The 26713-nt window shown below is 44.2% G+C and overlaps 1 protein-coding gene across 6 annotated transcripts in view; it reads right to left on the bottom strand.

Annotated features, from left to right (window-relative positions):
• The window catches only part of GLI2 (GLI family zinc finger 2), a 205656-nt gene that overhangs the window by 46368 nt on the left and 132575 nt on the right, over positions 1-26713 (bottom strand). The gene's annotated exons all lie outside the window — the stretch shown is intronic.

Genomic DNA, 26713 nt, shown 5'->3' with positions numbered 1-26713 from the left:
CATTCTCCTCTTTCCCTACTTCTGGCAGGAAACCTTCCCCCCTTGGCGCTCAGCTCCATGCTCGGGGGAGAGCGGGTCCCATCGGTGAGGGAGCCAGCGGCGGAGGCGCGTGGAGCCGGCCCCAGCAATCTTTCTCCCACCCTGCCACGGGGCCGTGCGACCCAGCGTCGGCGGCTCGGGCTACCCACCCGCTCCACAGCCCGCCCCAGTTACGTCAATCACGGCTTTTACAAACCTCCTTGACAGGTCGGCTGTACGGTTCAAAGGGCAAAAGTTCAGGAGGGATTTTACTGCATGCTTTCTGGGGGGCCACCTCTATCAAATCCCTCAGATCTTCCTCAGGCCAAGTGTTACCTGAGAAAGAAGTCAGTAAATGCTGTGGGATTCAGCAGGTAACCAAAAGAAACAAAAATCAGGGGTGCGTTTCGGCACCAGAGCGTTTTACTTGGGGTGATCAGGGACGGAGGAGAAACCGCGTGGAGCTCTCCCAGACATGTATATTACTATATCCACCAACCTTTTTAGACAAATCACAGAGGGTGCAAGAAGTAGAAGAGAATTACAGGTGCTGACCTGAGATGCAGAGATGCTGAGAATCTGAGCTAGACACAAAAACAAGTAGACATGTCATTAGGCAAAAATGAAAGAGAAAAGTTTGCTTCTGCATTAGATCTCTTTTTGCTTACATATTGATTGAAATGGAGTTGGTGTGGAAACACAGATCACGCCAGGGATAGGGTTTGTCCCTGGCCCTGTGCTATGGAGAAGCTGAGAGAGGTGGGACACGTGCCCTATGGGACTGCGCCTGGGCAAGGCGGACGAGGGCTGATCTAATGGACGGTGTTACAAAGGTCCTTCCCGAAGAATATCCAAAAACACCATTAGCAAGTGCGTGTACGATCCGTCTCTCTACGCACAGCTAACCACAAACACGAGGGTCTGAGCAGTTCAAACACGCCACCTGAACCTCAAGATCGAGGTTCCACCCTACGTTATCAAGAGCTCAGGTGCATTTTAATTTATTTATAATACGTGCATATCAACAAAACCACACAGAAATGTAATATAAGCTTTACAGACTTATTCAGCAGTTTATGAGCATGTTTGTCTTTGTTTGATCTTCTGTGTGTTTCTCTGTCTTTCTGATAAATTAGTAAACCTTGTGGCTTTTTGAACACTTTTTGCTGATGGGTAGTAAATTAAATGTCTTTTAAAATATTTATAGTTCAAAGTACTTTCCTGTACCAATACACTCTGTGGCTCACTGGTGTAAAATACAAGGCAGTGAAAACCTATCATATATAAAGATCAGTAAACAACTTATAGAGATATACAGTCACCGACACACACACACGTTAACCGGACCAAGGCCCGACTTTCACCGGCGTAACACCCAGCAGCATCAAGCCCATTTTCTTTGACGGCCCTGGAAGACAAACTTATGATCGCATAGCTATTTCCAACCTCATAACCTCCCCACCTGCATTACTATGTCATTTCGTTACCCAAATTACAGGGCAGCCCATCGGTCGCTTTCCAGGAGCGCCCGGCCGCCGCGCAGCCACGCTCCCGGCCACGTGCCATGACGGCAGCGCGGCGGCAGCATGGCCCAGGAGAGCTGCCGCGAGGCCCGCGGTGGCTGGTTTCTGTCGAGGCTGCTAATAAAGGCGGCTGAGAACGGAGTCGACCAATTTATTTCTATCAGGGAGGAGGGCAAAGTGAATCAAAGTCTCTGTTCCAGATTTAGTTTCAATTCATTTCTAATAATCTCCATCACCTCATCTGGAAAAAATGAAACAGGATTAAAAAAAAAAAATGATGTCATTAAGAAAACATCTGACTAATTTTTCTTCTGACGAAGACTTAATATAAGTGGTGGTGGTGGGGGAGGGGATGTAAATTAAAAGCAGCCCCAATCTTCCCTGGGCCACAGAGCCAGCCTTAATACATAAGCCATGAAAGAAGTTTTCTTAAATATACAATAAGTTCCCTCTTTCATCAGTACTCACAGCTTCTCCCAAAAGGGTTGTGAACTTCTTTGATGCAGGTTTGAAACTACGTATTACTAGGTTTACGAGCCTTCGGAGCCTATGCTGATCAAACTGTGAGGCTGACATCTAAAATGTGTATGACAATATGAAGAGTTTGCTGTTCATTTTCTCAATGCTAAATTGGGCAGAAATGCTGGAGTCCCTCAGAACAGGAAAACTCCACCCTGGCCAAAAAGGTAACACTGGGAAAAAGATCAAGAATTCAACCCAAACGCATGCAGCTGGAAATCCAGGCAGTATTTCAACATAAGGCTGGTCCTGTGCATAGAGACCAAGTTGGAGAGCAAGTTTCTGCTCCTAGCTCCTTTTAGCTTTACCTAAAGCCTCTCATTGCTGCATATCTCCGTCTGTAAATTAGAATAGCAATAACCTCACTCAGGTCTGGCTCTTGTAAACCTTTTAGGCAGGAATCATCTCTATTGCATGTGTACAGTTCTAGCAAAGCACGAGCCCCGACTCTGGTCCTGCAACTGGAATTCAAGTGACAGCCGGGGTATTAGAGGACCAGCATTCACATGGCACAGCAAGTCCCAAAACAGCATGACTTCTAGTAGCTGCCTACCAGGAAAAGCTCATTTGGCAGCAGGGATGGTATCCTCTGTTCCCAACTCCTCAAAAGTTTGGCTTTCCCACCTCTTTCCAGTCGCTTTGCTGGCATTATTTCTTATCTAACCCCAAAGTCGCAGAGTGTCCTGCCACAAACATGCAGCACGAGGCGGCTGTAGCTGCACCGGTCCCCTCCAAGGCAAAGGAGGAGACAGAGTGAAAGTTATTAGCTGCTGCTCGTTTGATGCGGTGATGGTAATCAGGGAGAGAGGAATTGCACTGGTGGAAGGAGACTCTGCCCGGGCTCCCAGCACACTGCCGGGGAAGCAGGGGTCTGGGTCCCAAGCCCCGCAGCGGGATACACTCTGGGTTAGTGAGTTGAACCAGCTCGTGCAATGGTCCTGATGGTGCCAGAGCTGGTGCAAAACAAGCGGTGAGAGCAGGCGGTTATTGGGGAAACCAATTAATCCCTTTATAAAACCACAGCCCAAGCCATGTCCTTTCATTAGAGATTATACGACGCTTTACTTGGAAGAGAGGCTGAAATGAGCCTGTCTCAGCTCTCATTACAATCCCTAATCTTAGGATTTCTTCCTCCGGCTCTGTGCCGTATGCTGGGCCCTCTCTAACAAAAACGTATCACCACCTTACCACCAAGCCTCCAGATGAGCTCCCAAGCCTGGAGTCAGTTAACAAGCAAGGACAGACTTCAAGTCGAAACTTCTGGGCTTTCTGAGCATGTCCTTAAAGCTCACTGCCCACAGCCCCTCGCTATCTCTAAAAGCATCCTTCGCTCTCTCCCCGGGCCCTGCAGATGGCACAAGAAAAATGCCCCAGTGCCTGGGGGTGATCTCCTGCCTTTGCTGAAGTCAACAGTGTAAAAATCTCGCCGACTTGAACGGGACAAGGGATTACACCTGACCACATATATTTCTGAAGAAACTGGGATTCTGATTTTCAAATAGGCTAAGGGAATTGGGTGTCCAAACGCCATTAAATTTAATGGGAGCCAGGGGCCTGTTTTCCCTGAGGCTCCAGCCAGAAGCCCAGATTCTATAATTAATGCTTAGTACTTATCCAGCAATTTGCATCTCCTACGAACCACATGAGCACTGATTCATTTCCTCCAGCTGCCCACCCTCCTCCTCCAGCCAGAAGATGCTCCTCTCTTTTTAACAGAAAGAGAAACTGAGGCAGGGAGACACCATTGACCGCTGAGGACCTAACAGCGATTCCCATGGCTGCCGGCAGCCCCCTCCTTGGCTCATGGGTCTCGCCGACCTGCCAGCACTGAAAGCAGTGCCGCGGTGGAGGCGGGGAGGAGAGGCAGCTCCACCAACAACGGAGGAGCAGCACCAGCAGCAAGGAGGTCCATCAGCATCCAACGCCTGACACCTCGGGTGACTTCTCCCCATCCCGCTGTCCCCCTGCGATCATGCGACAGCAGCCACCGCATCTTGTGTGGCAGAGACGTGGCATCGTGTCTCCGCTGCACACAACCCCGGAGCCACTGGAAGTGGCGCCCAGCGATTAATGCAACGGCTAAAGAAGTTGCGCGTTTCTGAAATAATCTCCGTCGGTTACATAAAACCCAGAAAAATGGGGACAATTAACCAGCACTAATGTCCCATGACTAGTCTAAATTAATACTTATGTGCCAAATGCCTTCATTCCGCTGAAAACAAAGGGCTGAATATTTTTCCATATGCTTAATGGAATATGGACACTTGCAGGCAATTGTTTTGCTGTGCAATAATAAAACTGCATAGCTGCTAAACAGAAAAGGAAGCTGGAAACAGAACTTTCATGGTGAAGGGGATTACACCCTGGTAGAGTTTTCTTATAAGAAAAAAAAGAGAAAAAAAGAAAAATGCTTTTAAAAGCAACAATCCCCTCCAAACCCCACATAAAAATCCTTGCTTTGTTTCCTAAGATAAATAAAACCTCCTGGCCTGATTTTCACAAGTGCCACGTACCCAGCACCCCACGCAAAGTCGGCAGGAGACACAGGAGAGCCGTACAGTACCTTACGATCTGCCAGTGCCCAAAAAAGGGACCGCGCTTGTGACAGACGCTCTATACACAGGACGCCAAAGCTTTATTCAGCATGAAACCAAAAAACGCCTCAGGATTCATGCTAAACGATTTAGTCCAAACAGTTCTTGCTAGCCCCTCGACTTCACCTCTGTTTATTTCTGATTTAAAGTCCCTTACAACAGGAAGGGCGAGAGGTCGCGACACCCCTGAGGTACCCTTAGGACTAAACCCACCAAGGTCCCACAAACCAAGGTACCTTTCGGAGGTCAAATCTGGGCCATAACTCTCAAACTCACATGCCATTTGATCATTTAGAAAGCTTCTCTCCCCGCTCCGCCCCTACTTTTCAACTTAAAAAAGCAGGGGAGCTGCAAATGCTGGTGTGCTGGGAATAAGCGGCAGTAGCTGTCTCGCAGCCGCATCTCAGCCCCAGCAACTCCGCGGGAACGCAGAGCAGTCGGGTAATGAGGCGACGGGGAATCACTCGCACTTCACAATTCTCCTGGCACGGCAACAAGTTGATAATTATCCATTAAAGTGACCTGATGCTTGAATATAGGGCTATCAACTCAGAGACGCCAGCTGACGTGTCCTGCTAGGAAGAGAACTGGATGGGGACCCAGGAGATGGCACTGCTAATTCTCAGCCCTCCCCTGCTGGGCTGCTCTGCACGAGCCATTTTATCTCTTTTTGCCTGTATTTCCTCACCTCTAAAACAGGGATAATATCCTTTTTTTTTTTTTGACCAATATAGAAAATCAGGGATATCTTTACTAAATTAGCAGTTAATGTTCTCACTTGTAAGAAACTGTTACAGAGATTGTGAAGCTGGACAAAAACTGCTACAGCTTCTCTGCAGAAATTTAACAGGTACATTTTGAGCAGTTCCCATTTTCTCCTTTCCCCTCAAATATGTCTATAAGGCACTGAAAGCATGAAAAATAAAAAGATAGTTTAACAGTGAGGGCAAGTTCCCATTAGAACAGTTTATAGAGGGAAGTGGTAAATTCAGCACTACTGCAAGACTCTGAGGCAAAACTAGAGGTTTTTCTAAAAGACGGACTCTAAGAGTGCCAAAGTTTTGGATTTTTAATAGTAGGGAAGAGTAATTTCTGCCACTGTAGGAATTAATGGGTGGACTCCTATAGGCAGTGTCACAGATGTCAGAGCAGATTATTGTGGTAGCTCCTTTGGGCCTTAACAGGTATAAATTTCTGAATATAAAAATCCTTATTTGTGGATTTGTGGTTAGTGCACTGCTTTCAAAAGGAGTTAGGCAGACACTATGAAAAATCCCACTATGCATCCATTGGCATTGGTTGTTGTCTAAATTCCTTCAAAAATTTGGCCTTTAAGTGTAATCTTGCATTGCTGAAGTGAAAGGAAATTCTGTCATTGGCTACAGTATAACAAGAACAGGCCTCTAATTTGCTGATTTCTGTATTTTCCATCTACACCATGGAAGCAGTATAGTAATCAAAGGTGGGTACAACAACTTAGCATAAACTTTTTTCCATTCTTCAGAAAAATACATTTAAGAGTTAATGCAACTTTTAACATATACAGGTGAATTTTATCCATTTGTTCCAGGTGAAAAGAAAAACATTTGGTTCAAAAGTGAAAAGGTAAACATTTTTGATTTTTCCTTTTAAAAGACCATTTTGTTTTCAAACATATCTGACTTCAACTGTAGGTTAAAAAAAATCTAAAACCAAAAGCAAGTGAAACAAAACTGTAAATCAAGTGAAATGAAATGTTATTATTTTCACTAATGAAATCAAACTTATTTTGTTTTAAAACAACCTGAAACTTCTTTTCCCCCCAAGGTTTTAGCCTAAGGTCCACCAGAAGTTAGTGATGTTCTTAAGTTCACAGGTTGTTAGGAGTCTTAGTAGAGGCAAGGGCATCATTTGGAGGGAACAAAGTTGGGAATGCAAGTGATCCCATATAGGAATTGATCCTCAGATTAGAAACTCTCTTAACTACAAATGGTTTCTTACTGTATTTATGCAGCATTTTGTACAATGCAGGTCTAGTCTTGGCTGACACTTGTAGGTACAACTGCAACACAATAACAACGACAATAACAATAACTGCTTTTAAAATGGAAGAAAAATGTGTATTTTTAATAAGTAAGGTTGCCCTCCATTATATAACACACAGATAAGTGAGACATCAAAGGCAGAAATTAGAGTTGATATGGGACCTTCAAACCCAAATCAAATTAGTGTCTTGAGGAGAGATCTTTGATTTAAGCTTAATAGTGATTTTTTTCTTGGGTTGTTTTATACTTAATCAGCCAAACAGCCCACTGTGCAGACATATGTTCCCAAAGCACATCAAAGCAAGTAAACATTCTGTTTCAGATCCCAATATCCCTTTTATCCAATTATCTTACTTACATGATCTTTTAATTTAAGTTCTGAAAGCCCACCTTTTCACACAAGCTTTCCTTTGGCGACAGAGGTAGAAGGATGACCAGCTCAGTTCTTGTGAGATGCCCGCCAAAAAAACACAATGAATAAATCAAAGCATGGTAGATGAGTCCATAAGATAGTTTCTTGAGAGATTAAGGATGAAAGCCGTCAGAGAAGAAGCATATTTTAAGAAGGGACTTCAAGGAAGGTAGCTGAGGGGGAGAGAGGGAACGGGAGTGTGAGCGAAAAGGCATGAAAGAAAGCATGGATAAAAGCCGGAGAGCCAATAAAAGAAGTTCAGCCACAGACTGAAGGAACGATGCAAACCTGGTGGTGCGCGAACTTCAGGTTCAGCCGTCAGAAGTGCGAACTTGATTCCAACAGACACAAAACACAAAAGCTGGGGCATCAAAGCGCCGCTGGCTCAGCATGGAGAAGGCAGGAGGGCTGGGGAGCAGCGCTGCGGATGTGCGGGGAGCAAACGAGGGGAAGTCCTGGCAGCAGGGGGAAATGAGGTGAAGGCATGGACCAGATCTCGATGGCAGAGCTGAGTGAGGCCGAGGGAGATCTGTGTGGATTTTGGGCTGGTTAGGATATGTGGGAAATGGGTGTTAGAAAGATGCGTCGAATATGACACAGTCGTTTATCTGCATCCCACTGATCCAATGCTGATTTCCCTTGGGACGCACGGTGAGGATATTAGCGCTTTTGAGAGAATATTTTGCTCGTAGCTGTGAAGGCACTGGGATTGGGAAAACAAATGGGAAGTGTATGTGGGTGGGGAAGAAATTTGAATTTTTCATCCCTGCCTAGTTCTTCTTGCCATGCTACTTTTGGTTGGGGGCTTTTCTTCCCTGGGAGAAAAGAACATTTGAGTGCTACAGAGGGGGTTAGTATTTAAAAGAACTATTCATGCAACATTTCTGGAAACTCCTTTGCCATGTTACACCGACACTAACCTGTTGTGGAGATGGTGAATCAGTAGCAGTAATATTGCAGCAGTAGCACTCAGGAAAGAATCAAGCAAACCATAGAAAATGCTTATTCATTCATTACCTTTTAAATCTGCCTTGGCTCTGTACCCGTCATATCCCAGAAAAGCAAAAAAGGACTATTCTTCTTCATCATGACTGTAATACAATCAACTGCTGCAGCATTACTCTAACCAATGTTAACTAACAGAGTCTATGTCTGACATCTATAATTTCATGTTAACAAATTAGGTAGACTCCAGCATTTCCTGGTACCTTGAATGCCCAAGAAGCTCATAACTTTTCTTTATATGCAAAATGTCAGGGAAAGGGCAAACAATGTTATGCCAGAAGACCATAGCCAAATCACTTGGTTGGAATGTGCTGTAAATCATGTGTGAATGGAAAATGAATCTTTGTTCCAGGACAGTGACTTGCTGCATTAATGTTGCTGCTAATACCTTCCCTCTGCTGTTGGGAATGTCCTCTTCCCATAATCCAAGGTCCTTAAATCCTGTAACTAAGAGACACCAAGGAACGAAAACCTACACTCGACTAATTACAAAAAGCCTGAAAAGTCTTAGCTCTCTTTTCTAATGTACAAGGGGGAAAACACTGGAGTTCAGGTATTGGAAAAATGCTGTGCTTGCTCTCAGCAGCATTAAACAGTTGTGACTAACTGCAAGTAACCAAAAAACCATGGTTAAAGAAGAATACAAAGAAATGAAAACAGGTATAGCACAGATCTCTATGAGGCCTTTCTAGACACAGCAGTCAGAGGAGCCCGGTATGTAGAAGCAATTACGATAGTCACACAGAAACACATCACACAGACGTATACACGCTCCCATCCACGACATATGTCCATAACCAGGCTGGATCTTTCTGCCAAGACCCGTCTTTTTATAAGTAAGCCTCATTTTGCCATGTCAGAGATCCACCACTGCAGATCTATTCATGCAAATAATAAATGCAAGGGGTAGCAGAAAAACACATTGACCTTCGGCTGGCTTTTTCAAAGGCCTTCCCAAGCTGTTGCAGGTGGAGGGAGAGCAGCAAACAGGCACCACCGAGACGGCAATGCCAGACAAGGTACCCCAAAAACGCAGGTAGTGGGCTGCACGCGTGCCTGCCTCGGGTACATCAAAGCACAAAGAGCTGGGAGACATACATTCCTACAGTCGCGAAGCTCTTCGGTTGGAGCTCCCTGGGTTTTTCTGCAGGAATTAATTTTACTGGCATTTGACACATTTTAAACAGCAGCAGCACACGCTGTAACCTCCAAAGGGAAGTATTTCTAAACAATATGTAATAAATACATTGATTTCTAATAATAAACCACCTGCCCTAAATCTTCCTGCTGACAGGTTTAGTTGGACCAAAGGCCCTTTTCACATCTACTTCATGACAGTTCCCATCACTACATAAAGACTTTGAAGCACCCTAACGTGCAGTAAAATGCGAGATAACCTACCAAACTGTCAATATTTCTTCTCTTCTAAAAGGAAATGCTAATGGCACTCAAAGAGCTCAAGATGTAATGTAAGATCTGATTCAGCGCGCTGGCTGATCTAACCATCCTTCCCTTTGCTACAAGTATGCTGAACAGCTAGCAATTATATGGTGAAGAGCAGAAATGGGTAAAAGTTTTTCACAGATAATATGACTGCAGAGAAAAAAGCCTTTTTATTCCAAATGAGCTTTTCTCTTGGAAATGTTTTGAGTTTTCTCTGTAAAATTAGAGCATTAATATCTTCGTTCTTCCACTTTAATTTCTTCTTTTTTAACCCATCGCTGCTTTTTTTTTTTTTTTAACCATTAGAAAGGAAAAAAGCTAGGAAGAAAAATGGATGCTTGTAAAATCTGGAAAACATTCAGCTGGGAGTTAATTTTTCATAGGGAAAAGTTGAACACAAATAATTCTGAAAAAGCAAGGAAAAGTAATAAAGAAGAGCATCCCTTTCTCTCCAGTCCACTGTAATAAACAACTAGCAGTTCTCTACCAGCTCTAGCCCACAGTGCAAAACTGAGGAAGCTTCTATCATGAGACAAACTAAAAATGATATCAGAAGTCCTAAGCTAAAAACCCAGCACTGTTTGCTGAGCTGTACAACTGCGACTGAGTCGGACTGACACTCCAGGTATTGGCCCGTGGACTCAAGGGATGAGGTGTTTTATCTCCAGTTGTCCATGTACCACCGTAAAAGCCTTGGCTCCTTCTAGCCTTGGCTCCAAAATCTTTTTGCTCCCATTTGTGCCATTCTCTATGGCTGTTCTCAGATTTTTGCTGTTTTCTAACGATGCAAGAAAATATCATGTATTTGTTAAGTAAGGAATAGGGAACTGCTGTTCCCCACCTATTTGCTGCTGAAGATTTGCACTAGCGCTTTTCAACCTGTGGTTTGCAAAACCAGGAGGCATCAAAAAAATCCTATAGGGACTGTGAAAAATAACAAAAAACCTCCAAGCCTCCTGTCATTCAGCGCCAATTCACTGTACCCTGTTGGCCACCCCCACTGGAAACTTTTTAGGGAGGCCACAAAGCGTAACAGCTTGAAACCCCCTCACTGACCCTACGCCTCCCCAAATCAATGAAAATTACAGGCGAGATGCTCTCAGAATAACCACCGACCCCCACCCCAGCCCCTCCAGCACCCACCGAAGGCCGTCCGTGCCGGAGCGGGCGTGATTTAGGTATCTCCCTCCGGCTGACGCATGAGTAACCCTGCCTCCCGACGTCGGCAGCGCCGCGTACCTACGGCCGAGCCTTCTCCCGCTGCCAGCGGCTTGCCGCCGCGCACGGGGAGACCTGCGGGCCTCATCTTTCATTCCCTTATCTCATGCAGCTATTCCTTATGCAGACACATTTCTGTATACAAATCCCATTATACTTGACCCCCGGTTCACCCTGTTTCCATTACAACGCTGTAGACTCAACCAGACTTGCTCCAGTGCCAACTCTGTGCTGTCATTCCCTGCGCAGAGCGGTAATAAAGAAATCACTGTTTTAAGCTGACAAAGAACAGATTTCTTACTAAGTAAACACTGATGTTTTGGTAGGGAAATTAAGTTATAAAATTGTGTCTACAAAGGGAGACCATACAGATGGAGTTTGTTAAGAGACAGCAATACAGTCAACAGTGGTTAATTCAATTGCCTGCTACTTATCAGATTTTTTTTTAAAGGCTTATCCAGCTTTTGTAAATGCAAATGCAGAAAAACATTTCAAAGAGTTGTCGCCGTCTTAGCCAGGGAGCGATACATACACGCGGCTTTTTGAGGCCAAAGGGACAGCCCACACGCCTCCGCCATGGCCGTGATGGGGTTCGGCGGGTCCGGCACTGGCACATGCGGTGGCCGAGCACAACGCAGTCTGCTCCCCGGGGTGGCCCTGCCTCTCCGCCCTCCCGAGATCGCCTCTTCAAGGCTGCATTCAGGCCTCCCTTCCTCTGGTGACAGCTCTCACCTGCCTTTCTGCCCTGCATGGTGTCTCCCACCAATTTTTAATGGACCCAAATCTTCCTTCAGCTCAGTCAATCCTCTGAAAAACAGGACACTAAGCTCAGCCAGTGAAGCTTAGGAAATTCAATATGTCCAGTGCTCTGTAGAGCCTTAAATGACCCCATCTCCAACTTGCAATTTTTTTCTAATTCCTAAAGGGCTGGTTGGGAGGCTGTGGAAAGAGCGTCAGGTTGGCTCCAAGTCCCTGAAGCTGTTTCTCTCCCACCGCAGCAGCGACAGAGGCATGGCCACCCTTCCCCCCCACATCTTTCCAGGAAATCTCAGCTGGATTTGTAGGGGCTGCCTGCAAACCAGAGGGTTTTCACAGCATCAGTACTTGCCCATCAGGAGCCAGTGGGTCATTTTGCAAAGGCCACCAAACCTCCTCCACACACCAACAGCTTTGGTGCCTGCTCACACGGCCCCAAGCCATGCGGGAGCACAAGGTTTCCTAGCACACCACCCACCTTAAAAATCACCTCTCTTGGATCTCACCAAACACCAAATTATGCTCCAATTATGGCATCTAATTTAAGAGAAGGACGAGCCTTCAGAGGCATCCTAATCAGCTCCACCAGCCCTCACACTATGCAGAGCCAATGAAGCAGTGGTATCGCTTTCCCCAATGGGAGCCAAAGTCCATCTCAGATGACACTATAGGTAGTATGACTATAACCTCACTGAAGGCAGGCATGTTTTGAGGACAGCTGAAAATGACTGGAGAGCTTTTAAAAATGCAGCTTACGTTTTAGCAGGAAGCATAGAGAAGATGATTTATTTTTTGCATAGGATAAACTTCACTATGGGATTTAGCTGGTAGCATGACGTAAAGTCTCAGGCTAGCCAAAAGATATTAACATTGTGTGCCCTTTAAATGATGCACTTAGGCATTAAAAGAGATGTGCTTAGGTTGGAACTATGTAAATACACTAATTTTATTAATATAAGGCAGAAATGACTTTCTTAAAAAGAGATATTGCAGGGTAATTAACTTGCCCAGTATAGGTTCTATTTAAAAAGAAAGAGAGGGGATATTAAACATACTCAAATTTTAATGAAAATATTTGCAATGGCTTTAATAATTCAGCACAATTTCATTTAAACATTTCTCTCCAGTTTTGGAAAGGCAAACACACGGCCATTGTACTGTGGTCTGGGAATGAGAAAACAGAACTGCTCAGACACAGTGAATTATTTTACCTATTTAGACAACACAGCAATGAGCAAACCAACCCCGGAAATCAAAGCTTTGCTGAAATCCCAGGGGTGAGGTTTTCCACGAGGCAGCAGCTTTTGAAAATCCCATTAGGCATCTCTTTGCACCTTCAGGTGTCTTTTGCAGCCCAAGTTGCTTTCAGAGGGGTGCAAGCTCCTAGATGAAATCAGTGTGGATGCAGGTTGCCAAATGGGAGTTTGATGTCTAAATACCTATGACTGAATTTACTTGGTATATAGGACTTAAGGTCCTGCACTTTGTAAGTTTTTCTTTAATTGCATCTGCTGCTTAATTTGCTAAGATAAGCAAAGGACATAGCAAGTAAAAATAAAGTAGGTTTTTAAATGTTTTATGGCTTAAATAATCTATAGTGTTATTAGTAACCAAGGAAATTCAACTGTCCAGAACTGAACTTCTAATATTAAACAATTCCCTTTATGCGTGTCATATTACATATCAAGTTTTAAAGCTGTTCATAACACAATGGCAAAATAATCACTCTTGCTCAGCACCGCAGTACACATTTGGTACTCATGAATACTATAAGGATTAATACAGCCATCCAAGCCTGCTGTAAAAGAGCTTTTAGCCAATATAAAAATGTACAAGGCAGCACAGACCATGTACTAAGCTCAGCTAAGGACCAGAGGAAAAGTTGTAAGGATTTATGGGTAGGAGACAAACACAAGTCCCTCTTGAAAACTCTCATTCTGCTGTTTGACCAAGCAGGCCAAAAGTTTGATGAGCCAAAAAAGGAAAAAATGCAGCCCATGCTATTGTACCCACAGATTTTTACTGGCATATTTTTCAAGTTGTGAAACTCCCAACAATGCAGGATTCCCTGGCCGCACCATCTCTTTCTTTAACTTCAGCCTTCAAGAACGGCTTCAAAAAGTCTCCAGTTTCATTTTAATCTCTAGCCCCAGTATGTCGAGAAGATTTGCTCCTGGACTCCAGAGGCTGTCTCTGGCTCATGGCTCTTTCATTTGAAACTCAAATGCAATCAGAGAGTGTGCAGACCTTGATGCACTGTAGGCAAGGAGATTATCTTTCAGTTTGGTTTTCACCCACTGAAGATGGTAAAGGATGGAGGAGACTAGATTGACACCTTGCACTGGTAAGGGAAGGAAGGCTGCACACAGAAACACGCGTACACACAAATCCTTGCTGAGCTGGAAGTTCATAGATTGCAGCAATTTTGCTGGTGAATGTGTGAACCACAAAATTGCCCTGCCTGGGAGAAAAGCCACCAGTGAACACAGCATTGGTAGGTTGGGGTTGGTTTATGAAAGGCAGAGCAATGAAATCAATCACAGCAACCAAAAATCTGGAAAAAGGTCAGTTTGGCAACGCAGTCAAAAAACAAGTGAAGGGATAGGAAACCACTGAATCCAGGACAAGTCTTTCGAAAGGAAGCATGATTTGTCCTTCAGCACAAGGTACCACCACAAGTTTTCTGCCCCTCAGTTTGTGCCATTTATTCACTGGGTCACCTTGGGAAAAGCCACTCACCCAAAATGCTGCACCAGTTTGACATAGCTGAAGCAATGCAACATCTGTGCACAAGCTAAGCCCAAGTCCCTGCTGAACCTCCGTCCTTATCAGAAACCATCACACAATTCACAAGAAACGCACACCCTGCTCAGCAGAGAACGGATATGGAAGAACCTAGTTGATAGGATTCTGAGGTTCATCAGCACATCAGGAACTCAAGGGAGAGAAGCTACAGCTCACAGAGCTCCAACTTTCTTTACCTTTGGCAGGAACAAGCTGTTAAGAAAAACAACCAACCAACCCTTTGAAGAGTTTCTTATTCTTGCGGTAACACTCATCTCAGCACTGACAGGATTCAAACCAGACGTGGTAGAGGGAAGTCTGGAGCCATACCAGTTTTAGATCTCACATGCCAAGAGAGGTCAAAACCTAGCTGAGACTTGAACAGATGACTTGCAAAGAAAATCCCAGGACAGTGGAGGAAGTGGTGTTGGTGGGAGAGTTCCTTTCCTTCTGACTCACTAGGCAATGCCACATGATGGTGTAGTAAGGAGTACAGAGAGGCTGCCATTTCCATCTCCTAGAGCCCAAAAGTCCAGCGTATTTCTCCTCATTAAAGGCCCTGTGGGACTCCTTTAAGAGGAGACGGGTTGTAAAAAATCTAACCTGGCTCAATTCCATTTTAGTCTATTACATTCTGGACATCTCATTTCTGTCCGCCCTTAGGAAGGGGTTAGAGCATTCCTGACCTAACCTGAAATATGATTCGGTTCTGTGTGCTTATATTGTTTCTATTCCAAAGATGGTTGGAAATTTAGACGTAGACTGGAAGTCTTCTGCTTTTGCACATCAGTAAAGTGGTTTGGGATCCGACGACACTGATTTCGCTATGATTATTTCTCTGCCTATAGACTTCTACTGGGAATAAACTACAGACAGGTAACAATGATATTTAAGCATTCAAATGTACTGGATAAAATTCTGTAGATGCTTCTCTTTTCATCAGTTCTTGGCATTACTTCTTACACAAAAACAGTTGGGCTGGAGGACTAGGAAGAAAGGCAAAAAGCTAGAAATAACTTTTGTATGACTTTTCCCCTGGGAACTGACTGGAATATTCTCCTGACTAATCCACATAAAATAGCGTTATTCACCCTGACCTGGTTCCTACCGTATATTAACTCTCACGCTGTACCCCAACTCCCACAACATGCCATCACAAAATGGGTGCCTTGTGATCATGGCAATACGGCAGCAGAAGACCTAATTTCATTTCCCTCCATTCAAGACCAACAGCTACTTCAGGGTCTTTTCAAACAAGTAAGAAGACCAAAACGTCCAGCTGAGAGATGATCAGTTACCTGAAGCAGCACCTTAAATACTTTTAATTCCTTGACAACTCACTGGTCCTGGGAAGCAAACAGAGTATTTTGTCCACGATACAATCGCTGCTAGACTCTTCTTAGTCCCGAGGCTGGCCAGTTTGACACCAGCTCCAGGATCTCCGTGATGAACCTGGACTCACAGCAATGATACGGAGAAGGAACCATGTAGTTGTACTCCTTCCTTATTAGGACTTGACTTCTACTTTGCCAAAATTATCAAAAGGAACATTACTGAAGCGAAGCCCTTCGTGAGAATACCAGCAAATAAAACATTAGGCCACGAGGTCTGAAGTCAACTGCAAAGTCTATATTGTTACGTGAAAAAATCTCTAATATTAACTATTTCAAACAGCTAGACTATACAAGTGGGATTTAGTGAAAATTCCTATTTTACGACATCTTCAGAAGAATAACTCTCTTCAGGGCAGTATGTGAACACACATTAAAGTTCCTCTTAGTTCAACAGACTTAAGCACATATTTCTAATTAAGCATATACTTAGGTGTTTTCCTGAATAGGGAGGGACTTGAACACAGCTCTGAAGCATAGATCACACTCTGTATATCCCTCTGTCTCATCAGCTCATCATGTCTTTTCAACTCTCTTCTACAAACATCTCTTCTCCTTCTTTGCTGATTCCTGTCAGATTGATCTTCCTCTCATTTACTGATTTGATGATTAAATTCTTTAATTCCTTCACCACCCTATCTTTCTACAGTTTCTTGTCATTTATAATACACAGTTTTCTCTTGTTGCAAAATATTGTACCGCACTTGAGTTAGGATGAAAGACAGCATATGAAATTAAGTGTTTTATCTCACAATTCAGACAAATAGTCTCAAACAAGAATATGCATGTAAGAACATTGCCCTAAAGCAGCCATAAGCTTGAAACTTTCCTATTTTTAACGTATTAACCACACTTTGGTAGTCCTTCCTCTACTAGTGGTAATTTGGGATGTGTGGTTAGTCTGTGGGATCCTAAAAGGCCTTCAGATGAGCCATTCAATCAGTAGGTAACTAGTCCTGAAGCTGATTTGCAAATTAAAAACCATGCAAGCAGCTCCAGAACCAAACTAGGAAAGTGTCTTATGAGGAAGCAAGAAGAGGAAGCCAACAAACTCTTCCAAGTTCTTCTCCAGCATGCTTTTACAGAATAAAAAGGAAAACATTTCAAAAGCCTTTAAAGGATTTAGGAACAAACATTTATTTTTTCAGAGAGACTGAAACAGACAGACATCTCAACGTGACTGCATTTCAGTGATACATATAGCCCTAGTATATTTTTTCAGGCATGCCTAAGTGCACTCAGGCACTGTGCTAAGTGACCTAAGTATGCGTGTGTGTGGTAGGGTGTAAGAGACCCTAAACGAGTTGAGGCAGAAGCACCTCTCCTGTACAAGGTCTTGAGGCATCCCTGAGAAACACTGAGGCACCGCTGCACTTTTAGGAAGGGCAGAAAGGCTCACAATCGCCTGGTTTCACTATCATCTATGAAGATCAATTATATCAAAAAACTTCATACATGGCTTTGTCAGTAAAGAGTTGTGGGTATGTGCCATAGGACCTGGTAGAGTACATTAGATTCCAAGCATGTGTAAGACATCTCATTAACATGCTTATGTTTCTTAACTCCAATCCAGCCATTTTCTTCATTTACAGGTGATTAACTCTTTTTAACTCTTTTTTACTGGGGATGGCCTTTGGGTCCTGTGTTTCACTGGAAGTTGGGGGAGCTAGACATCAACTGGGATTTGGCATGCTGGAAAAACCCACTGTGTTTTACATTCCCAGCACTCAAAAAGCCAGCCCTAAGGGTCAATGTCATTTTGAAAGTGGGACTCAGGATGTTAAATTGTATAGGCAACTTTTTAAAATTTGACCCTTGAGCAACGCTCTAAACATTAGCTCTGTTAGTTATCTATTTAATATCAACAGTGAAACATAAAAGAACAGACACAAAAAGCCTGCAAGGTAGAAAACTGTATAAAATCACAAATTCTCAAAATGGTCTGGCACACAGAAGAAAAACATACATACATGGCTTACTGTCAAATTCAGGGATCTAGAAAGCTCACTTAAAGGAATGTGTTCCTGCAGGAGCATTCTGCAGATCTGAGATGTGTCAGAGTAGCAGCACCCAGTTCTGCCCTTTGATTTGTGCAGATGTGTGCATACAGCATTAGCTGCAGGCAGGGTATCCAGATCCACAGTTCTGCCAAATAGGGTCTTTTTTTTTTTTTTTTTATTATGATTATTTTCCTTTCACCCCAGCCATCTGGGTGGTCCGAGAATCAGATCTGAAATACCTAGAATCCCTCGAACCACATGTTCTAATCCCAGCAGAGTTGACTCAGTCCTTCATCCTTCCAGGGTAAATTGACTTCTCTGCACTTTATTGCGTGGGGGGAACTTTTGGATGAGATTTTAAAATTTCCGCTTTGCATGGACATTAAAAATCCTGCATTTTTCTACCAGTATCACAGGCCAGCATTCCTGCCATTAGTTTTTATCTCTCAACACCTTATGTTACTTGCTTCCCATGGCTACTGGTAGCTGGGAATCCAGAATAACTAGCACCTGAAAAGTGATGTGCCACAACCTTCATTTCACAAGCCAACACTATGAACGGGTTTTGTCCATTTATCTCCACACACACTGGAAGGATTTCAGAGAAACACAATAGAAATGAGGAGGCTGAACAGACTGATTTGTGAGGAAATGTTGCAGGCTGCAGCCTGGCCAATTCATTACTGAGGGGAGGAAGGATATGACAACATTCAGCAAGTATCCGGAGGGGTGCATTACATGAGGAGGTGTGTTAGGACCAAAGGGTGAAATTCAGGGGAAAAAAAAGGGAGGGTGGATTACAAAGGTGAATGGCGGGGAGAGTTCTTTAGACTGCAAAAGGATTTGCTATGGGATGGAACAAAAATTTAGCAAGGAGATTCAGGGTCGGAGAAGGAGAACCTGTACACCCTTGTGCTGTAGAGGAGAAGGTGCTATGCAGGGGCAGTGGTGGGACAAAATGCCACAACAGGTCTTCACCTTCTCTTGTATTCATGACTATAAGCTAGCAAGAGATGAAACACCATAGAGAGATATTTATTTATGATTAAGAAAAAGAGAAGGCCAGGTGGGGCTGTGCTCCACATTTAGCTTCAAGAAAACTTGGGAAACAAACAAATTCATAATACTAGAGTTAAAAAGGCAGGAGATTGCCACCGAAAATTTATCCATTTTCACAGGACGCTGAAAGCAATGGAAAATGGGCTGTACCATCGAGAAAACTTCTGAAAGACCTGCATTCTCTGTTTAGAAAAGCAGTGGGAGAATCAAGTTCAAATAAATTTTTCCTAAAGCACAAGCTTAACAGCGGATAAGGTGGAAGCATGAAGTCACTTTTAATCTACTATAAAGTGAGGTAAGCAAAGGGATTATCACTTAAGACTTGCTGACATGAAGCTCTGAGAATGACATTTAAAAGCAGGGGTGGATTACAGAGTGACATCATATTAAATGAGCACATGCCAGAGGTTTATACGAAAGACCTCAGAGATCAGACTTTTGTTCTCAATACTAAAACCTCCTAGCCATTTTTACACTTCTTGTGGTGATTAGGCTAAATTAGAGCTGCAGTGTTTCATTATGTAAGTTGTAGTGTCACAACAAGAGCAACTCAGTGGCCTAGATCTTCACTGAGTGAGTGCTAATGGGCACGACTCCATCTGAGCTCACCGAGACCTACTCACTCCAGCACGACGATGCAAGCATACAGCAACTGGAGATCCAACCCAAATGCTTCTAAATCCAATCTGCAGGACCTTGCAGCTTACTGCCTGGTTTGGATCTGAAACTATGCACCTTAAAGTCCCCCTGGACTACAGGCTTGAGTTTTTCAAAGTATTCTGAGGGCTATAAAAAAAACACAAAAAACCTTTCTCCTCAATTTAAGGAACAGCATAGATATACTAATAGCCTTTATAGTATAGAATGCTTGAATATGTTTAATAAGATTCAGGAGAGAGAGGATTTCCACCCCCACCCCCCCAATGGTTTATTCAGATTGAAAAAAAGCTACAGAAACACTCGAGCCATGATGAGTGTTTTGGATTCTGTTTGCCTCAGTGTCAGAAGACCTGATCTGCCTGTTCCTCCTGCTGAGGTCAGGAGATGGTAAGCACAGACCTTCACAGTATCTGCACAGATAGGCAGAACTGTCCACTTTTTCCTGATGCCCGAAAACATGCCCCAAGCCCCCTTCTGGGAAGTAGAACGAGTCACAGACCAGTAGTTAGCCCCGACTTTTCTTAGCTCTCAAAGACATTAGGTGGGTGAATATTATTCTAATGGCATTTTAGACATAGGGAGACTAAAGCACAGACGGAGTTAAAGTAATTTCTCTGGCTCCCAAAACAGGACAGTCCGGTAGTTCACCTGTGGTCTCCTGGAGATGGATAGTGACCATCAAGTATTATTTCTAGTTGTTTTACAGCGAGAGTGGTATTGATAGTCCCCCAAATCACCTCCTGTAAGTTACCAAAGAGCCACCTAAAAGCAACACACTTTGGCTAATTACAGACTAGGGAGAGGTTTGAACCAGCCTTTGGGAGGGGACCAGACTTTACAAACCATTGCAAACTCGCACATTCTTATTTTCTTAAATAAATAAAGAAGCATGTGGGAAGGAGGGGGACAGAATAAATTGGATGTGGGAGCCCCCAAACGAGCCATGTGTCTATTTGGTAAAAGTCATAAAACTTTGCAAAACACATAAGAAGGCCTCTCTGAGCAGCTGTTTGCTTTGACTCCAGAGGGAGCTTGCTCTATCTCCAAAGCAGCACAGTACCATCAATCACAACCTGCCAAACATTTTCTACTCCGGTAGCAAAGTAAATATGAATACACACACATTTTATTGGTGCGTACGTTCTGCGGCTCAACCGAGCGGCGTCCTTGCTGCAGAACCAATGTTACCTGAGTTCCTATCCTAAATTGCCCAACGGGATCAAAGCTGCAGCCCCATGAAAGCAGTGTCCTACAGAGGTTCACTGAAGGTCCTTCATGCACACCCTACAATGCACAAAGGAGGCTCAGGCAGGCGGGTAAGGTGCCCCTCAGGGCTGAAGGTGCAGAGAAGCCCAGCTGCAAGGCAGCCTGCCGAAAACGTGAAGCACCTGAAGGCAGAGCCCTGCGGAGCCCGGGCAGGGCACGCTGGAGCATGGGCAGCGCCTCAGGACCTTCAGGAAATACGTATACCAAACTGCAACACCCCTCCGAGTGTGTATGAAGTGAGATTTTCAAAGGACTTCAAGCTGGCAAAACCGAGGTTTTTTTGTTTGTTTTTTTAATAAGACCAGCAAAAAACACATCTGTGACAGTAGCAAATTCCATCCCTAAAGCAAGAAACACTAGTTTCTCAAGGCAAAATTGTGCGATGATGATGATTATTTTTTGTATGGCTAAACAACATATTTTCCCTTAACCCCAGTTGGCCTCTGCTGGCTGAATCTCAAAAAAACAAAACAAAGGAAAAAGAAAACCAGCCTGCCACAGATATCCAACATGGAAAATCTTGGGTTCAACATTAAATTTGGCAAATCTGTAAACCCTTCAAACATAGTCTTTTTAGGATAAAAAGTTCAACAGCCACCTGGTCCACCTATGAATTACTCTGCTGAGGCAGCTCGGGAGCGTTGCAGCTGATCCTGAAAAGGTGTTCTGCAATTTTTAACACAGTGAAAAGGAAACAAACTTCAACAAGGAGGGGTACTAGGATCAGATAAAGAAAAAAGTGTAGGCTGAATATCAGGGAAAATCTGCAATATATTAAGATCTCAGGAAAACAGGGGAAGATCCATGATTAAACTAGATAAAAGCCCTACCAAAGGGAAATTAAGGGCAACTCCACATTAACATGGAGACGGAGTCTTCTCTGCCTTTAGGTCTTTTGGGACAATTCATGAAAGCCATGGAATTTCACACCCGTGGCCCCTCACACTCATGCTGAATTTGTCTTTGTGATTCCATGGAGCTCAGTTTTTATTATTATTATTTTTTTGTATGTGGACAGCAGAGCAACAACAATATTTTTCTAACAATGTCAGAACTGCATCCTGAAACAGCACCAGGATGTCAGTACAAAAACAAGGCTGCTTTTGTTTGTTACACTGCGTAATGCCTGATGGGTTTTAACCACAGTTTAGGAGCTACTGTTAAAAAGCTTCTTGCTGAGTCAAGCCTAGGCATGCTGTTTACAAGGGTTAGCCCTGCAGGCTTTTGCATTGGCAGGGACTTTTGAGCTGAGCTAAGGACTTTTTTGTTGTTTTTGTTGTGCCTTTTTGTTGTTTAAAAAAAGTTCAGAGTAACTAAGCACACCTAGAAGTGGGGAGTGGAAGGGAGCTATCAGCAATCACCTGCCATCTCTGCCAGGAACTTTACTCTGCAGTTAAGGACTTGATTTTGCACAGCTGACACTAAGAATCCCCTTGGTTTAAAGCGAAGGGAGTTGTTGCCAGAGATTGGGTCCCAGAGGAGTAAACTTTTTGTGAAGAAGCTCACTAAAATGTGAAATATCCCCTTTGTTACAAAGGGGCCTGTTCTAACACACAAAGTGAATTTGTTTGGTTCAGCTATGAAGCTGCTGAAACACCCTGGCTGACGACTTTCACCCGGGTAACACTGATCTATGTTCTGCCTACAACCAACAGTGCAGAGTGAAATTCTAACAAATCAATAAAAGCTGTATACAGGAAAAAAATATAACACCTACCATTACTCATCCACAGAGTCTGGGCCATCTTATGCTGCGAAAGAGACAGGGATCGCAGGGAAAAACGGTATGTGGCTGTGTAATTTAATACATTATTGCAACGGTATACAAAATGGGTCGGAATCTGCAAATTTATTTCTGTCATTTCCTAGCTTTTGAGTGCTATATTTTGCAACCTTAACATTAAATGAATGTTGTTTGGGGGAAGAGATGCCTCATACAATTTACATTTACCAATACAATTTCCTTCATTCTGCTCTACTTCTACAGTCCTGAATGAGATTTCATCCCGTATTCAGTTTTACTGCATCCTGCATTATATATTTTCCCAGTGTTCACTGGGCTCCAATCCTGCCTCTCTCCATTCTCCATATGACTGCGAGCCCACACCCATTAGAATCCAATCTGATGCTTTAAATCCATAATATTCCTACTGGCTTGCAATGCAGAGAATTCAAAGTATCACCTGAATGAGATATTTTATTTTTCCCAACTATCCAAGCAAGCACCATGATTCTACCAAGGCCTCTGTAGTTGTTCTTAATGGTACTACCACTTCCAAAAATGAGTGGTGAATCACCAAATGAGTGAAAATAACAGAGGGTATATGAAAAAGTGTGATGTCCTCATGACTGAAGAAACACTATTTTACCCTGAAAAAGGCATTGGAAGTGCATTTCAAGGAACTACCAACATGATCTGCTATGCGACTAGACCTATATACTAAATGCTCAGTGATTTGGAAAAAGACTCGAGCCCTGAAAACTATTTGTCATGCTTCTTAACAAGGAAACGACAGAGATCAATATAGACAAAAGCAAGCAGAAATCCAGCAAGGCTTTCAGGCCCCTGTTTTGGCACATGGGTCTTCTATTATTTGAATTTTCCATACTCCCACCCATATTCTCAAGAAAAGAGTCCCACAGATGGCCCTGCTCAAGAGAACCTTGCAGATGAGTTCCCTACAGGGAGGATAAAATAACTTATGCTCTCATTAGGCCAAATACAAGCAGTGATGAAGCGGAATGCACAACCATATCACATCGCGCAATCAGGAAACAAACCTTTGACATAATGCAGCAGGCAGATAATAAGACCCAATAGTTGACAACAAATGAGACTACACTTAATTTGCTGTGCGATGTTCATGTAATTAGATAAATTTGGTACCGGCAAGACAGCAGACAGCTAGAATACGGTCTTGATGAATTGGGGGCTCTCTGTCAAGCACTGATCACATTAATCATAAAGCCAAAACTCAGTGACTCAAATTTTCTTCCAAACATTTACCATGTTCTTCTAGAGTGAAAGTGTGCACATGCTTTTTTTAGTTATTTACTTTAAACAGAAGAATGGATTTCTGCACTGCCAGGATGGAGTACAAATTTCTAGAGTCTCAACTGTGTCCGCAGAGTCCACCCAGCCCATCGAACAGGAGTCATGCAACAGCTAAGCATGCTCTAGTCCAGCCCTGTCACCATATTCTGGATGATTTTACATCAGACATCCTCCACCAGAGAAGAGAGTCAGCACTGTGTTGTGGTCTCCAGAGCAGAGACTAGAGGACAGAATGGGAAGATAAAAGCGAGGCAGAATGAAAAGTAGAAGAGGAAAGGGAGGGTGATGAGGCTGAGATGCTTGCAGATAAAATTGAAAGAGAAAAAAAACAGTCAAGAGAAACTCTACAGCTAGTGAAGACTTCCCAGTGTGATTGTGCTATACCCTAGGGCATTTGGAAAAGAGAGCTGGAGAGAAGTTGCATTCCCTTAACCCTAAAATGCAGGCTCTTCTCAAATTAAAGAAGAAAACCCTCTTTTAATTCAAAAAAATTGATAGCAGGATAAGGCCCAGGACACAGCAATAACACACGTACGCACGCACACATTCACAAAAGCTGCATTTGGTTTTTCAGCCTGGGCTGTTCTCGAAACGCAGTACCTTCCGCAGGTTCAGAAACGCCACTGAAGCCTTTGCACAAAGAACACAGCCGAGAGGCGATCTGCTGCTCAGCTTCGGTGCTTCACCATCCACCGCGGCACCCTGCAGCACAACGCCCAGGTAATAAGGCTGAGCTTACCAACAGTTTCAAAGAAAACAACCTTTCCTCTTCTAAGACCAATGACCAAGTTTTCTCACCAAAACCTTAGAAGTCGTTTTTGTGAGAGGTGCTGCTGAGAAGGTGAAGGATCCCGAAGAAGGGTGGTAGTATTTACCAACAAACTTAAATCCACCCCAAGCTCTGAGTAGGGCAGCTCTTGGTCCACAGCCAGACAAGTGTGGCCATTGCTAGGACAGTGGATTATTAGCACTTTATTGACCACTTGGACATTCCCTAGATAAAAAAACACCAGCTCCCATGGCAGATGTAATTCCCAGGAGCATGTCAACAGCTGGTGAGCTCTGGGTTGCTTTTTGGAGATGACCATGCTCCATGACTCTACAGGGTAGATGCAGTGTACCTGATCCTCACCAGGAGGAGTGAAGGAGAGCAGGGTCACTGTGATTTCCAAAGGACCAGCAAGGGGAAAAGACAGACCTAACCATGCTCTGCAGTAGCAACCTGGGGTCTCCAGCTTTTAGGAGTACAAAAATAACCTGATTCAAATAATTGACCGTCTCCAATCCTCTCTTCTAATCACCGTTTTGAATATTCTCCCCTTTAGAGGTTAACATGTGCTGTACTAGCTATAGCTACGTTTTATTAATAGTTTCCCCAAACTATTTTGGATTAATCTGTGTTTCCTTTTTCTACAGTTTTGCATGTATTTGCAGGCAAGGTCAGGACCATTTTATACAGCCCCCTCACAAATATCAGCTTCCCATGTTAGCAACCTGTTCTTTCTTTCTCAGGCATGGATGAAACTACTCTGCCCCTTTAAACAACCAGTCAAACCGACTGCCAGCCAAAAAGAAAATGACTTGTCTTCTGGTAGGATACGGGGGAATGCCCTATCATTTTTTCCTGCAGCATTTTGGAAACAGAATAAAGCCCTCCTAGCTGTGCAACTCTATGGATTTCTTGACTTCTGCCATCTGCAGCACTCGCCTCCCAGGGGCTGTTCCTCCTGCTCATACCTCCCCAGAAAAAGCACAGCTCTACAAACAGCCCCTTAAAGGCCACGTGAGCCCTGGCCCAGGCAGGATGATCAGACCACAGCAGGACTCCAATGTCCTGCTTTCCAGAGCATTTTGGAAACAACAGAGGAAGCAAATCAAGAGTTTTCTAAATGATAAGTCCTAGTTCTCTTTTGCTTGCTCTTTCTGCAAAATGTTCCCAGCCCTTTTGGATTCCTCTGCACTAAGTGACCCGAGACCTGCCCCTCAGCTGATGGCTGAGCCCTGCATGAGAGCCACAGGTAAAGGGATTTCAGAGCTGCTGTGGGACAACCAACCCCATCATGCTGCTCCTCGCCCTCCATGGGGCTGAGACACCAGGATGGCACATTTCGAGGAGAGAAGAAACTCTTGGCTGCACAGCTCTGCCACTACAGCCTCCTGCTTAGAGCTCCTCGCTCCTTTTTCCCTGCACTGATCAAAGTTAACATGCGATGAACCCCAATCTCTTTATGAACATAGCAATTAAATCATTTAGGAATAGGAAGGTCAGTAACCAAGTGCATGCACTAGGGTAATCACACCCTCTCCTCATCTTCATTGGCAAGAGCACTGAGAAGAGACAAGCACACAAAGGAGAAAAATGCGTCCTCTGGACACTGAGACATAACAGGCTGTGCAGCACCCACTGCCCGTGGCAGCCTGGTTTAAAAGTCAAGCAAACAGCCATTTACAGGGACTGGGTGGGTGCGTAGCCACGGTGGCATGCTTGATGCATGCAAAGCTCCTCAGGCAGGTGGCTGGTGGCATGGTATGGCCCTTCAGCATGGGGCTGGGCAGCATAGCCCTAAAAGCAGGCACCTGCTACCTTCAGAGGAGCTCCAGCAGCTATGCCAGCCCTGGAGGTGCAGCCCGCAGCTAGCATGGGGCCACCTTGGTTGCAGGCATGCTCCTGTCTTCTCCTCTGGCTGATGCTTCTCCAACACCTGGACATCTCTCAGCCTTCAGCGTGAGTGTCCTCATGGCTTCCCAAGGCAACAAGGACTATTGAACTGTTAAGTCTTGCACTAGGAGCTTAACCGCGAGTCCCCCTGCCCTTCCCAAACCCGCTGCGTGGGATCCAGCTCCCTACCGGCCCTTCTGCCGGCTGCTATTAGCAGCCACAAGGGGATCGGAGAGCACAGCCTCTCCCAAGGAGGTTGTCGCTGAAAACCAGGGCTCTGCCCTCTCCCAAGCACATCGCGGCTGCCTTGACACCCACTTGAGGACC

Source organism: Apteryx mantelli, chromosome 6 (assembly GCF_036417845.1).
Source record: "Apteryx mantelli isolate bAptMan1 chromosome 6, bAptMan1.hap1, whole genome shotgun sequence".
NCBI classification, from domain to species: domain Eukaryota; kingdom Metazoa; phylum Chordata; class Aves; order Apterygiformes; family Apterygidae; genus Apteryx; species Apteryx mantelli.
The sequence above is the reverse complement of the archived record's forward strand: the minus strand, read 5'-3'. Positions and strand labels throughout refer to the sequence as shown.